The sequence below is a fragment of the Papio anubis genome, chromosome 14, assembly GCF_008728515.1.
Source record: "Papio anubis isolate 15944 chromosome 14, Panubis1.0, whole genome shotgun sequence".
NCBI classification, from domain to species: Eukaryota; Metazoa; Chordata; class Mammalia; order Primates; family Cercopithecidae; genus Papio; species Papio anubis.
The window spans coordinates 60027067-60040481 of NC_044989.1; the positions used below are offsets into that span (position 1 = coordinate 60027067).

General features: G+C 39.9%; 1 long non-coding RNA gene across 1 annotated transcript in view; it reads right to left on the reverse strand.

Annotated features, from left to right (window-relative positions):
* LOC108581646 overlaps nt 1-13415 on the reverse strand; it is a 441215-nt gene that overhangs the window by 3364 nt on the left and 424436 nt on the right. The gene's annotated exons all lie outside the window — the stretch shown is intronic.

Below are 13415 nucleotides of genomic sequence, written 5' to 3' on the forward strand. Positions count from 1 at the left end.
TATGGTCATATTCTCCCAAAGTATCTTTATTTCTTACCCTCAGCTCTTACAAATCCAAAATGGTCAGAACTTACCTCAAGATTGTTGACCTGCCTGGTTTCCCCTTCAATCTTATCCAAGTGGCATTCATTTTAATAACAAGTTAAACTCATTATGCGAATTGCACAATTCTATTAGAATATTGTGATTCCACATAAATGCTATTAGTTCCACAAATGAGCTACTCTATGTGAAACTGCTTAGAAAACTATAAAGCGCTTTACAAATGGAAGAAAAATTATAACGTCCAAGAGAGAAAAACATTATACTAAACTGGAATCATAAAATGCTAAAGTACCCACTGATGCAGTTCCAATTCGCAACTTCACCCCTTTTTGTGTGAAAAGGTAAAGGAAAGCAAAGTGTGTTCTTTGTAAATCCCATTTCTATGACTAATGTTCTTCTACAGCTAACATGTAATTTTCTTTCTCTGATTTGTTTTCTCATCTTACCCGACATATTTTCTATCCCTTCTGTCTTTTTAGAAGTGCCACTTTGTTGAGGGGGGAGGTTGGGTTTTGCAAGAAGTTTTAAAATATGCTGTTAATGAATGAATGGACAACTAATTACTTGCTAAATGCATTAACACAAATCTGGGTCTGAAATTGCTTTGGAATTAATTTGGGACATATGTGCACATCCTTGCTTATATTTGCGGGGGCATGGTACATAGATTTGCATTTGTATATGAGAAAGTCTTTTCCTTTTATACACAAACCTGGCTACAAGGAAGAAAACTCATTATCAGGTTTATCTTACTTTTCAAACTCTATTACTAAAAAAAGATAAATTCCTAAATTATGTTCCTCATACATTGATTTCATTCTCTTTCAACTTGTTCTCTCCCTGCTGCCCACACATGTACATACACACCCCAAATGCAGTCTGTGTTCATAGGTAGGAGGATTATAAATAAACTACACACCAAGTGAACAAATGCTGGTTCTATTCAATGGATCACAATAGTAATTATTCTCTAGATCTAGTTGATTTCTTAAAAAAAAAAAAAAAAAAAAAAAAAGCTTTTATTTCTGTTTTCTCAAATTTCATTCCTTCCTATTAGATACTGAGACTACCAGTTATTATATTCTTATTAGAGAGACAGAATTTTCACTTTAGTTCAAACATGAACTCTGGTATAAACTGCTTTTTAATAGCAATGATGATTTTCAGTGTCCACCTATAGATATTTTGAATATGCAGCAATTTCCTCTGATGGAAATTAGCCAGCAACAGGGTTTCATTAGCATTCACATTTGCAGATAAGTATTATATTTTCCTAGACATTTTTTAAAACTTAGCTCTTGGATGATGGCACTGCCAAAAATATACGGCCAATTTATACATCAGACAGGATCAGAGACAGATTATTCCTTAACTTGGCACAGAAGCACTTGCTTCTCTGAAAACTAGGGCTTCCCTCTTTGGGGAGACACTTCCTAGAATATAAAATCAGTCTTACTGTTAGGCAAAACTTCCAACTCATTCTAGGAAAATGTCTTGCCTGTTTGCTACATCTGGTCTTCAGTAGCCTTATCAGTCATAATCACGTGATCTTAAGCCCCTCAACCCTTGCATTGCAAATATATGTGTTTCAGGTGGGTTTGTCTTCCCTGGTTCATACTTATCTTCTATAATTTAGGGGAAAAAACTCAAACACCATTCCACAGCTTGTCCATTTCCTTACTGAAACCTAGACTAGTCCATGTTATGGACTGAATTGTGTCCCTTGGAAGATTGATATCTGGAAGCCTTAAGCCTCAATGTGACTATATTTGGAGACAGGACATTTAAAGAGGTAAGTAAGGCTAATTGATGTCTTGAGGGTGAGCCCCATGTCCAGCATGACTGGTGTTTTTATAAGAAGAGGGAGAAACACCAAGGATGAACGTGCACAGAGGAGCAGCCATATGCAAGCCAAGGAGAGAGACCTCAGGAGAGCCCTGCCAGCTCCTTGATCTTGGACTTGCAGCCTCTTGAAGTATGAGAGGGTACATTTCTGTTGTTTAAGCTACCTGTTTTGTTGTGTTTTGTTACCACAGAAGCCCTAGCTGACTAATAAGGTCCATTTTACAATTTTGTAATTAGATTAGAGGGTGTAAAAACCCCACCAAGATCTCGGCTTCCATTAGGATTGTAGGTACACTGCTATTAAATGACTCCCTCAATCTTCCTTTGTGTTATAATTCTTCGTGTGTGTGTCCAACATCACTTCTCCCCTTCCCTGATAGCAGCTATCGGCTATCTGGCCTTGGGGGTTACACTGAATCCAGAATAAGCTAATTGCCTCACACTTTACCGGAGCTGGTGATCATTCTGGGAATAAGCCTAGGACCCAATGGAACCATTCACAGCTCTTTCATATTTTTCCTAAACTGAACTAAGAGCAACAACAACAACAAAAGGAACTATTTCAGATGTGGTCATGAGGTTGAGAAGATGTGAGCCTGCAACTGGAGAAACCCTCTTTGTGGGAGGAAGGAATGAACCTAACACCTGAAAGAGGCACACATGAGAAACAGGAGAAAAGGAGGCGAAAGAGAGATAGAGAGAGAAAGAGAGGTGTCAACATAAAGGTCTCATCATCCAGGCATCCTGACTGTATCCTCTCCTTCTACTCTTTATTATTTACTTATGTATTTATTATTCATCCACTCTCCTTTTCTGCCTAAGTAACATTAAGTTGCTTCTCTTACATTGGAATTCAGAGAGTCTTTCTAGTTCATGATTATAAAGAATATGAAAATTATTCTTCCTCAGCTTTTTTTCATTGATGATCTGCCTGCTGACCTCCAACTCCTCTCCCCTTCCTAATTCATCACCCTTTTGGGGTCTCACCAGTAATAACATGGAGAAAATCAGAAAGAATAAAGTCAGCAATAAAGCAGGGAATCAAATGAATTTCTCCTTACAGTTTACAGCTCTGAAGTAATTTAAGTAAGTCCATTCAGAAGTGAGAAATTAAAATTAAAAAATCAAAAAACTAGGGCATTTTGCCCACCCAGCCAATTCATAGTTCCTGAGCCCAAGCTCGATAGAGAATGCCTCAGGGCATCCCTCCACAGCACTTCAACCTAAGAGATTTATTCATATTCTTTTTTAGCTGCTTTTTAGCATCCTCACTTTATTCATCTAGTTCCCAGTATCCACACTGCTGCTGAGGGCTGCACAGGCCTCCACAGAGGCACCCTGCTTGTCTCAGGCAACTCACTTTCCACCAAATAAATCCTTATCTCTATCCTTCCTCTTCACCTCCTTGCACCACAAAGTCTTGAAATTTTATCTTTCTATATTGTTCCTTCAATTAAAACATATCGGTTTTGTAGCCTATTCCTCTAGGAGTCTGCTCAGTGACCAGCTAGTTCTGATTTGGTCAAGTGTAGCTGAGATGTCACTAGTTGATAATGGATTCATATTTTACTCTCCCAGAGAACATTTACATTTTTACAGTGGCCTTAAGCTAAAGGAGTTAGTTACATGGGGATTTCCGGCAGTAGGAGGAGTATAACAGATATTTGGGGACTAGGAATGTTTTAGCACCCCTCAAGTCACATGTGCACACTGGTGGGTCTGCCCATCTGGTTGGGCCTGCCCTCTGGGATAACTCCATGCCCACCACCAAAGAGCGTTCCTGTCTGCAGAAACTATTTGCCGCCTTCTACTCTGAGTGACCTTCCCTTTTCTCCCTCTGGCTGAAACCATTGTTCACTTCTTCTTGCTCTATTATTGCCTTTATCAGTGTCTATAATTTTATTAACTCAGTAAATTTAGGTGCTCTTAAAGAGCACATCAAAAGTTCAAGCCCTGCCACACAGCCCTAGAAACAGTTCTGAAACAGAAATGATAAATCCAAAGTTATTTCAGGGAAGGACTAGCAAATGTCATCAGCGTGGTCCTGGTCATATTATTGGCTTTAATTGAATAGGTCCCTCAGAATCCATGGTTTTATTGGGACCAAAGATAATATGGGGATGTAAATGGCAGGAATGCGGTTCACAAGGAAGGCACCATGGGCAATGATGTTAAAAATGCTGGTGCTGCAATTTAAGAAGGGCCTTGAGAAAAAAACGGTGTTTTTAAGAGGGACTGGAAAAAGATAAGAAAACTCTGCCCCACAAACATGAGAAGAAGAACTGCAGTGAAGGATGGGATATTAAAGATGTTCTCAAGTTTTGGAGGCACACTATCTAGGAGCAAGAGTGGAGTGATTCTGGATTGCTTCGCAAGACAGATGCAATCAGTGGGCATATATTAGAATCAGGCAGATTGTATCTCATTTTAAGGGAAACTTTCTAACAAACAGTTGTCCTGTAGTGGAATGAGCTGCCTTCCAAAGTCATTACTGATAATATTTAAAAAGGATCTAACGGGTCATTCACCAGGGCCTTGTAGAACAGCTTCCTGCACTTATAGACTAGACAATCTCTGAGGCTCTTTAAATACTATGATGCTACCTTTCTGTAAAACCCTCAACACGATTAGCTGGCTGACCCATCCAAGTGACATCGGGATTTTGTGTGAGCTTTGGGAACAAGGACAGGAGGGAAATAACAGTAAAAAAGAGTCAGAGGAAGGAGCACTTCCAACCTGTCACCTGTTGGCAGTTGTAGTCTTTTGATTATCTTCAGCCTGTTGGCTACTCACCTCCCCATCTATTCTCTAAATGAAGTACTCCAGCAATTGAGCTCGATTCAACAAGCATGGACGCTGTGCTGCTATAAATCATCTGTCCCTTCCTCCCTGAGCCCTTCAGTGGTAGGAGTAATTGGTTAATTGCCAGAGTTGTTAACAAGAATTAAGAATTCAGGGGAATTGGCTAAGAATGCAGATCTGTTGCAATATGGTTAGAACAAATGTGTTTGTAAAGGGGCAGAAGTTTAGAAATATGCACACCTAAGTCAAAACGAATGGGTCTTGAGTCCTTTTTAACAATGTCTGAGACTGGCTAGGTTGGTGTTCCCTTTTTTTAATGGACTGCCATTTTTTTTTGTTGTTTGTTTGTTTGTTTAAAAAAAGGAACGTAGTTTCTTTCATCGAATCTTCCAGTTGGCAAGTCCTAAGAAACTTCATATTATCTCCCGCTGCACTCAATATTCACAGAGGCATCTCTCCATGCATAACCCTCTCTACACATCCCACTTTTCTTTTGAAACAATCATCCCTTCTCACATGTTTTGATTTGTTCTGTCAAGTGAATGGGTGAAGAATTTTCGTAAAGGATGAGACAAATTCTAACACACAGCTGTCCATAACAGCACAAACCCACAGATTTGTGCCCATAGGGATACTAGTTTGCAGATATTATAGCAGTCCCACTCTGGGTGGGACTCCTGGGCATTGCAGAGTTTCCTGCAGGTAATCAGATGTTTTCAGCAACAGTAAATCAGACGCTGGCCATCCTTATGTTTTTTCAAAATATTTCCTTCATTTCATTTACCTTGATAACATTATAAAACACAGTGAACAGCTACTATAATGACTTCTATTTCCAAGATAAGTCAGTGGAGACAGAGCAGTTGTTATAAAGCCATGACTTAATCCTTAGATTAGAAAATCCTTAGATTTTCTATTTCCCGTATCCTATCTTTAGTCTTTCAATATCTTACTTTCACCAATAGTTTAACATCTCTGCTTCCAAAGTCTGAAGTACCTATTATTTTGTAATCTTGAAGTTTCTTCAGAATTGTGGATAGGATAGAACCTAGAAATGAGTAATTGGATTCAATTGCATATACTTGAAGGTGTGTATGTGTGTGTGTGTTTCTTGGAAGAACTGTGGAACATGGGGTGTGGCATAATGTGGAGCCAGTCCAGTATATATTTGTAGAGTAGAAATAAAAACCAAGTCCATGAGAAGCAACAAACACGTATTAATGGATTTACAAGGATTGATAGTTTTCACTCCTCCAAATGGTCAAAGGTAGGGGGCATATATTTGAGTCATCATAAAACCGGGGCCTGATATGTCCATAAAAGATCTTTGAAGAGAATTTGATGAAAGTAAATAATGTACCCTAAAAGCTGTTGAAATGCCAATGAGTGGAAACATATACAGAGGTCCTACCCATGAAAACTGAGGTGTCATGGCCTACTCACGTAGCAGACCAGGAACAGAAAATACAGTCAAGAGACCGACAATCATTACATAGCATAATTAACTTGCAGTGTTCTCATAAGTTGCCATATACATCCCCTGTATTGTAGAACATGAAGGAGCTAAAATCCTAGGAGAATAAACTGATTAATAAGAGAATTTCAAGTAAAGATGACTTAGTGTTTTCCCACCTGCTGAAGATCATTACTACTTCACACACTAAAGTTGAGGCAATCCTATGTCCAGAATTCCAAGGTTGTCTAGGTTTCATGAGATTTTTTTAACGGTATCTGTTAAATATCAAGCCAATTATGAAACATTTTGTAACCATGTGTCTTAGACTCCTCAGGCTGCTGTGACAAAATACCATAGATTAGGTGCCTTAAACAACAGAAATGTATGTCTCACAATTCTGGAGGCTGGGAAGATGGAGCTCAGGGTGCCAACATAGTTGGGTTCCCATGAGGGCCTCTTGCCAGTTTGGAGATGGCCAGTTTCTTGCTGTGTCTTCACTTAGTGGAAAAAGAGAGATAGGCAAGCTTGTGTCTCTTCTTAATAAGGTCATGAATCCCATTTATGAGGGCTCCACCCTAAAGATCTAATTACCTCCCAAAGGCCCAATCTCCAAATATCATCACATGGAGGATTAGGGTTTCAACATGTGAACTTTGGGAGAACACAAATATTCAATCCATAGTACTGTGCAGATCTCAAAAAATCACTTTTCAAATTATAATGAAAAAAATCCTTTTTATAAAGGATTTTCTTTTATAATGAAAGAAAAGTCAGACCACATGCTATTTTGGCTCAGCTAATATTTTAATATGAATAAGAAGACTATCAGATCTTTTTAAAAAAGTTTCCAAGATCTGGAGTTAAGAAGATCAGAGAAAAGAAATCAGATTTTCCATGTTCCCAGCAAGACCCACTGGGAGAAAAGAAAAATGGGACACTCAAATAAGATTCCGCTGAGTGCAGTGAATTCTGAGCTCCACATAGTATGACAAGTCATATCGGGAAGAGCTGATTCTGCCACTGGGCATATCTAAGAGAGGAAACCCCAGCCTAGCACTGGGCTGTGCTTCAGGTATGGTGGCACTGTATCCAGCCAGCCTTCATGATACTTGTGTCCAAGTTTTGTGGAGAGCTTAGAGGATATAAGTTATGACTGGATAAGTGATTTTCCTAAATGCTGTTTAAGTCTTTGGGCACAGCCAACAGTGCTTGAAGCCCCTTCTAATAGAAAATAATACCAACATAAAGGAGGCCTTTTTTGCCACTTTCCCATGGACCAGGTTGGCAACCTGGGCCTCTGTGGGCTCCAGAGCCTCCCATACTGCAGGGAAGTACTGAGTACAGAGTGCCAGGGCATAGAGGGCATAGCAGTGTCCAGTGGAGACCTAGGTCGCACTGAGAGATGCAAGCAGTGGCAGCCTCCACTAGACATGAACTTCTTGATGGAAACTCTCATCAACACTGGCTGCATGAGGAGCTGTGCTTCCTGGGAGGAGACAACCTATGAACCAGAGTCAAGGCAATAGTGATGCATGGCAGAGGCTAGTGAGCAAACGAGAAATGTGGGTGACAACTTTCAGGCTCAATTAAAGCTTGTGATTGAACTGATTCATCGAAAGACCTCTTCACATTATGTCAGTGCTAAATATTTAATAAAATATTAACCTTCCCATAAGAGTGTCTAAAGAGCACTTTGAGGAATAGATCCATGGCTACAGATATACTTCTGGCACTTGATCACGACTGTTAAAAATCAGCAAAATCAGCAGGGCATGGTGGCTCCCACCTGTAATCCTAGCACGATGGGGAACCAAGGTAGGAAAATCACTTGAGGCCAAGAGTTTGAGATGAGCCTGGGCAACATAGCAAGACCCTATCTCTACACAATGGCATGGGCCTATAGTCCCAGCTACTTGGGAGGCTAAGGTGGGAGGATTGCTTCCACCCAGGAGGTCAAGGCTGCAATGAGCTATTATTGTACTGCTGTACTCCAGCCTGGACAACAAAGTGAGAACTAGTCTCTGGAAAAAACAACTAAACAAACAAAAAACACAGCAAAATTCTCAACTGTCCATTGGAAAGGAAGCAGAGGTATGAACTATAAAGCATTTAAGTGTGAGAAACATCAGAGAAGAAAATGCTCACTTCAGAACAACCTCTAACTTCACTGCAGTTAGTAGGTCTACTTTGGAGAATCAGAGTTTTCTGTTTACACAGATCCCCAATTGGCTTGTCATTTCTTTGCAGCTTCTTTCTGCTAGAAGGCCATGTTCCCTAAAGGATGCTTAGGGATTGCTAGAAGGCTGGGTGCTGGGCCATCCTATTTAACATATTCACCTTCATAATCATTCTCCTCCATCAAATTCAGAATAAGATCACAGACCCCAATCCCAATAGGTTTTATACCTGCTCTCTGTGTTTTCCTGAGTTTTTAACTTCTTTGATACTTTGGAGCTTTTAAAGAAATAGTCTCTTAATTTCCCATTTCCATTTCCAGGTATAACTAGTTGGATTGTCATCTCTCTGAAGAGGTTGGGAGACTTTCCTAAATTGACTCCATTCCAGGTATTTCATCACGTTCAGTTCAAGAATTTGCTTGGCCAGTGCAGTTAGTGAGTTGCTGTTGCACCAGGAAGAAGTGAAAAAAGTAAGTACCGTGGCTGTGGGAACTGCTATACTAGCAATGCGCAAGTCTCTCTGAGCTAGACATAGGGCCCAGCAGCAATGAGAGAGAATCTTAGGGGGTCGGTTTTAGAGAATTTCGATCACACTTAGTTGAGTTTCAATTCTCACTCGGTAAGTAAAAAACCAAGTTTGCTCCCAGTGCTCAGATTCTTGGCCTCCCACATGGAAACGGAATCACAAAGACATGTGTGTGTGTATGCATATAGACGTATGCTTGTATTCCAAACTCAAGAGAAAGAAAAAACTTCCCCAGATTTTTCAATTCCTATAAGAATTGTAGTTTACTATTTCTGGATTTGGATCATTGAGTTCCCTGGATTATTAAACATAGCAAAAAGCCATCTGCAATGAATCGGGCTTGCTCCTCTAATTGAGTCATGCTGTGAAGCCCTTTACTGTTTCCCTCACTTTATTGCTGAATATTTTTTTCAGGAATGATAGGAAATACATTTTTACTACTAATGCCACCTGCAGGTTAAAGAGAAACTGTTGCAAGATTCCAGAAATCCTGAAATCATCACAGCACACTGTAATAAGTCCCTCCAAAATATTTCCCAAATCTTGCCAATCATCAGGAACATAGTCTCATTTCATTGACAATGTTCTTGATCAGAAATATGTTTTCACAACCATCATTGCAGCCAGCCTTTCCTCCTTACTCGACACTCAGGCCGGCTGATCCTTACATCTAAGAACAGGTAAGGAGTCATTTTCTAGATATAATTGCTTTGGGCTACTTCATGCCACAGCATCCCTGCACCCTTGTAAAGGGCCTCATGTCACAGGTAAAGGTGGTATAAGAGTTATCCTCAATCAATTAGTTTCCATGTGAATTATTTCCTGGGTCAATCAATCATTCCATGCATGTGCTGTTACCTGGGTTCACTGTGCTAAGTGAATTAGTACATGTTGTGCCACCTACATGTCTTATTTTCTCAGTGAGGTAAGGTTTCTTAAGGAGAGATATTGTTTTCCACTCTAATTAGTTCCTTTTTATTATGACAGACATTACCGTTACTACATTATGATTATTAGTCATAGTAGATAAATTTTGCTATCAGTTCATTATAAATTATGCTTCAGCTTCTAGCCACGGTGATGTTATATTCCCAATTACCTGAAGAGCGCAAATCTAAGAGGAAGTGAAGGACGTGCTCGTCAATGTTTTTTCAGATATACCAAGTTCGTTGATGTTGTCAAACAGGACTTCAGTTCCCCATGATGCCACCACCAGGTGGAAGCAACTTTCAATGTGTGCACCACTTCTGACATGATGTCACATGGAATATGATGATGTAATGTGGTGACAGGGACAGCAGGAATAATGTGAGGAAATTCTTCTTGCTCAAAAGAGGCAGCTCATATCAACTTCATGCCTACTCTTCTTCTTAATAAAATTATTATACCAGAGCCCCAAGATGACTTTAGTGCACCTGACGGGCCACCCCAAAAAGGCACTCAGTTCTCTAATGTGAGGCCACTTTTATTTCTAGGAATAATAATTAAAGGACAAACAAGAGATGTCTGAGAAAATCCTGCCCCTTCTAGAAGGACTTGGATAATATTAATAGAAAACTCTCCCATAGCTGAGAAACAATGTGGGAGAGAAGCATGTTGTTTTCCATTTTCTTTCCCTGTGCCTGACTTTACAGAAGAGCCCTTACTCCTAGTCTCAGAGACTTAAGAAACTAAAAAGGATTTCCCAAAAGTTGGGGCACACCAAAAGCTTTTAAGAGTTGATTCTCAACATTTAAGCAAAGTGCTATTGAAGCCTCATTCAGTCCCTTGGTGCTATCAGGGGACAACACACCAAAGTGTCCAGACCTCACTGGGAATAGGAACAAGGTACAGAGATATACCAGAGAGTCCAAAGTTTACCAGGAATTTCACCTTACTCCTCCCTGGGAAACAGTCGTCTCTCTAGATCTCAGTGCTGTTGGCATTCCGGACTTCGTTGTCGAGGACTGTCCTGTTCCTTACGGGATGTTTAACAACATCCATGGGCTCCATCCTCTCAATGCTAGTAGCATTTTCCCAGTTGGAACAACCAAAAATAAATGTCTCCAGACATTATCAAATATATCCTAGAGTGGGGGGAGTGTTAACCTTGCCCCCAACTGAGAACCTTTACTCTAAACTATGAGCTCTTTGAGTATAGGGAGCATATCTGATTCTTCTTTATAAACCGGCCTAGCCCTGGGAAAATGCCAGACATAGAGTAAATGTTCAATGAAGTTTGACTGCAATTATGCAAGAGCAAAAAAGTGAACACAGCTGAGGTTGGAAAGGACTTCTTTTGCTCTTCATCTGAAAGGAGCAAATGATGCTATTCAACCCTTCTGGCCACTTTTATAGAAAGACCAATGTGAAAGATCTCGCCTGTTTAAATTAGAACACCACTGTCTGTCCATGAAAAGTCGGCTCAATAAAGACAGGGTAGGGGGTGCCTGGACAGAGGGAGGGAAAAAATACACATAGACAATTTAATAGTGGGGAAGTTAAAAAAAAAATCTTTGCTAAGTAATGAAATTATTAATTACAATTCATGTCAGTTTTTGTGACAGCCATGTGAAGAGATGGACAGACTGTTGAGCAGTATTTCTGGAAGGAATTGTACATTTAAAAAATGAGGCATTGCTGGGGAGATACTGTGTGTGGGAGAATTTGCAGGAGCATACACCCCTGTAAGTTCATGGGGTGTTAACAGGGAAGCCATGGCACCTTTAGGCCAGATGTAGCTTGCAGATCAAAAGGGCATTGCATTCACCCATGTCATTGTCCTCTGAAAGATCAAACTCTCATTACGCGCCTGATGTGGTGTCTTCTATTTGAGGCAGTTTACATATTTCTCTCTTTAAAAATAGAGGCAGCCACTTCCTTCTTTCCACAAATGCTCTTATCAATTTTGAATTACAGAGATCTATTTTGAGATGAACACATTGAACAAAACCTTCATCCGTGTGTGCGTGTGTCTGTGTATGTGTGTTTTTATTTCCCAACATGGCGGTAGGAGCTTATGCCCGCTATCTGCATAAGTCTTTTGTGTATTGCTAATGGAGTGCTGGAATTGTAGCAGCCCTGAGCAGGGAATACATGTGAGCAACAATATGCTGAGAGACCCCTCGGTGGAATCTAATCTGTTCCAGCTCATGCACTCCTCAGAAACTATTTAACTTTCATTAAACTGTGTTTGATATCAGCTAAATAGGATGCATACGGCTCCAATATAGCTCATATGGTCGCATTCATTGGATCACAGCAGTGCTTTTTTCTTATATTTCCCCCCACTTGTGTCAGTACCCAGTATAGCTGGGTAAATAGGAGACCTTTGAAGATGTAGTTAGTACTCAGATTTCTTTATTCTTTTGTGCTGGTTTCTTAGTGTTGAAACAGTGATTCATGTATGTCGCAGACAGCCTCCATTAATTTCATGTAATGTAGCTTTTATCTCGTAGCTGGGACAACTATCTTCAGCATTCTGTCGTTCTAGCATCCCCTGCTCTGGCCACAGACCCCTTTGCATTTCCTAGTTTCCCTCCAGGTCCCCACCACTCTCCACAACTCCTCTTTCTTCATGGAAAATATGTTCATTTCCAGCCACTGTATTTTTCTGGTTGTTGTAGCATAAGAACAAGTAAATAAACAGGTTATGATGAGAAGAAGAAAAAAAATGAGGGGTGAGATTTTCAGTCTGGATAAGCCTTTATATCTGAAAGGGAAAAAAAGAAAAGCTCCTGGGATGAAAACATCCATCCGGGCAGGAGAGCAGTTTTGTGCCCCCACCCTCCTACACACACACACACACACACACACGCACACATTCTATTCACACGACACTAATTTGATTATGAATACAGCACAGTAGGAGCATGCAGTTTCCCAGTTTCTGGGGAGGAAAGGGCTAGTGGATTTATCAACTAGAGCTGTTAAAAAGTTTTAATGATCAAATATCCATAAAACACACACACACACACACACACACAGTGGGAGAAAGGGCTGGGCCTATTACCAATATGATATCAGCTAAATAAACGTCATTACTTGCAAAACTTATTTTCTCCTTAATGTTGAGAAAGTGTTCGGAATTTCACCTTTAAGCAGATTAAGGGGACATGGATGTGATTTTTCTATGTTATCCTCACTGATTTTTTTTTATTATGTTTTATTAAGTCCAAAGGAATAATCACAATTTTTTAGATCACTTAAGAGAAACAACATGGGGTCCTTTGGTACAGGGAACCCAATTATTTCGGATATTATTTTGTGAACCTTTTTCATTTTATTAGTATACCAGAGGGTTTTCACATTCTCAAGGAGAATCCAGCTATTATTGCTTTTTGGGAAGAAATGTCTCACTGGGACAATTAATTTATACATTAACACCAGTCACAGTTGTGTTGTATATTATTAAAATTATAAAGGGAAAAGGGCCACATTTAATCATTCAGTTCAGAAAGGGGTCATTTATACATGCATGTGTGTTAGAGAACAAGCCACTCCGTGAGTAGCCCTCACAGTGTAAGAAGTCTGCAAAGCCCTGTGCTGGTTATGCTCTCTCCAGAAACAATAATGGTTTACAGAA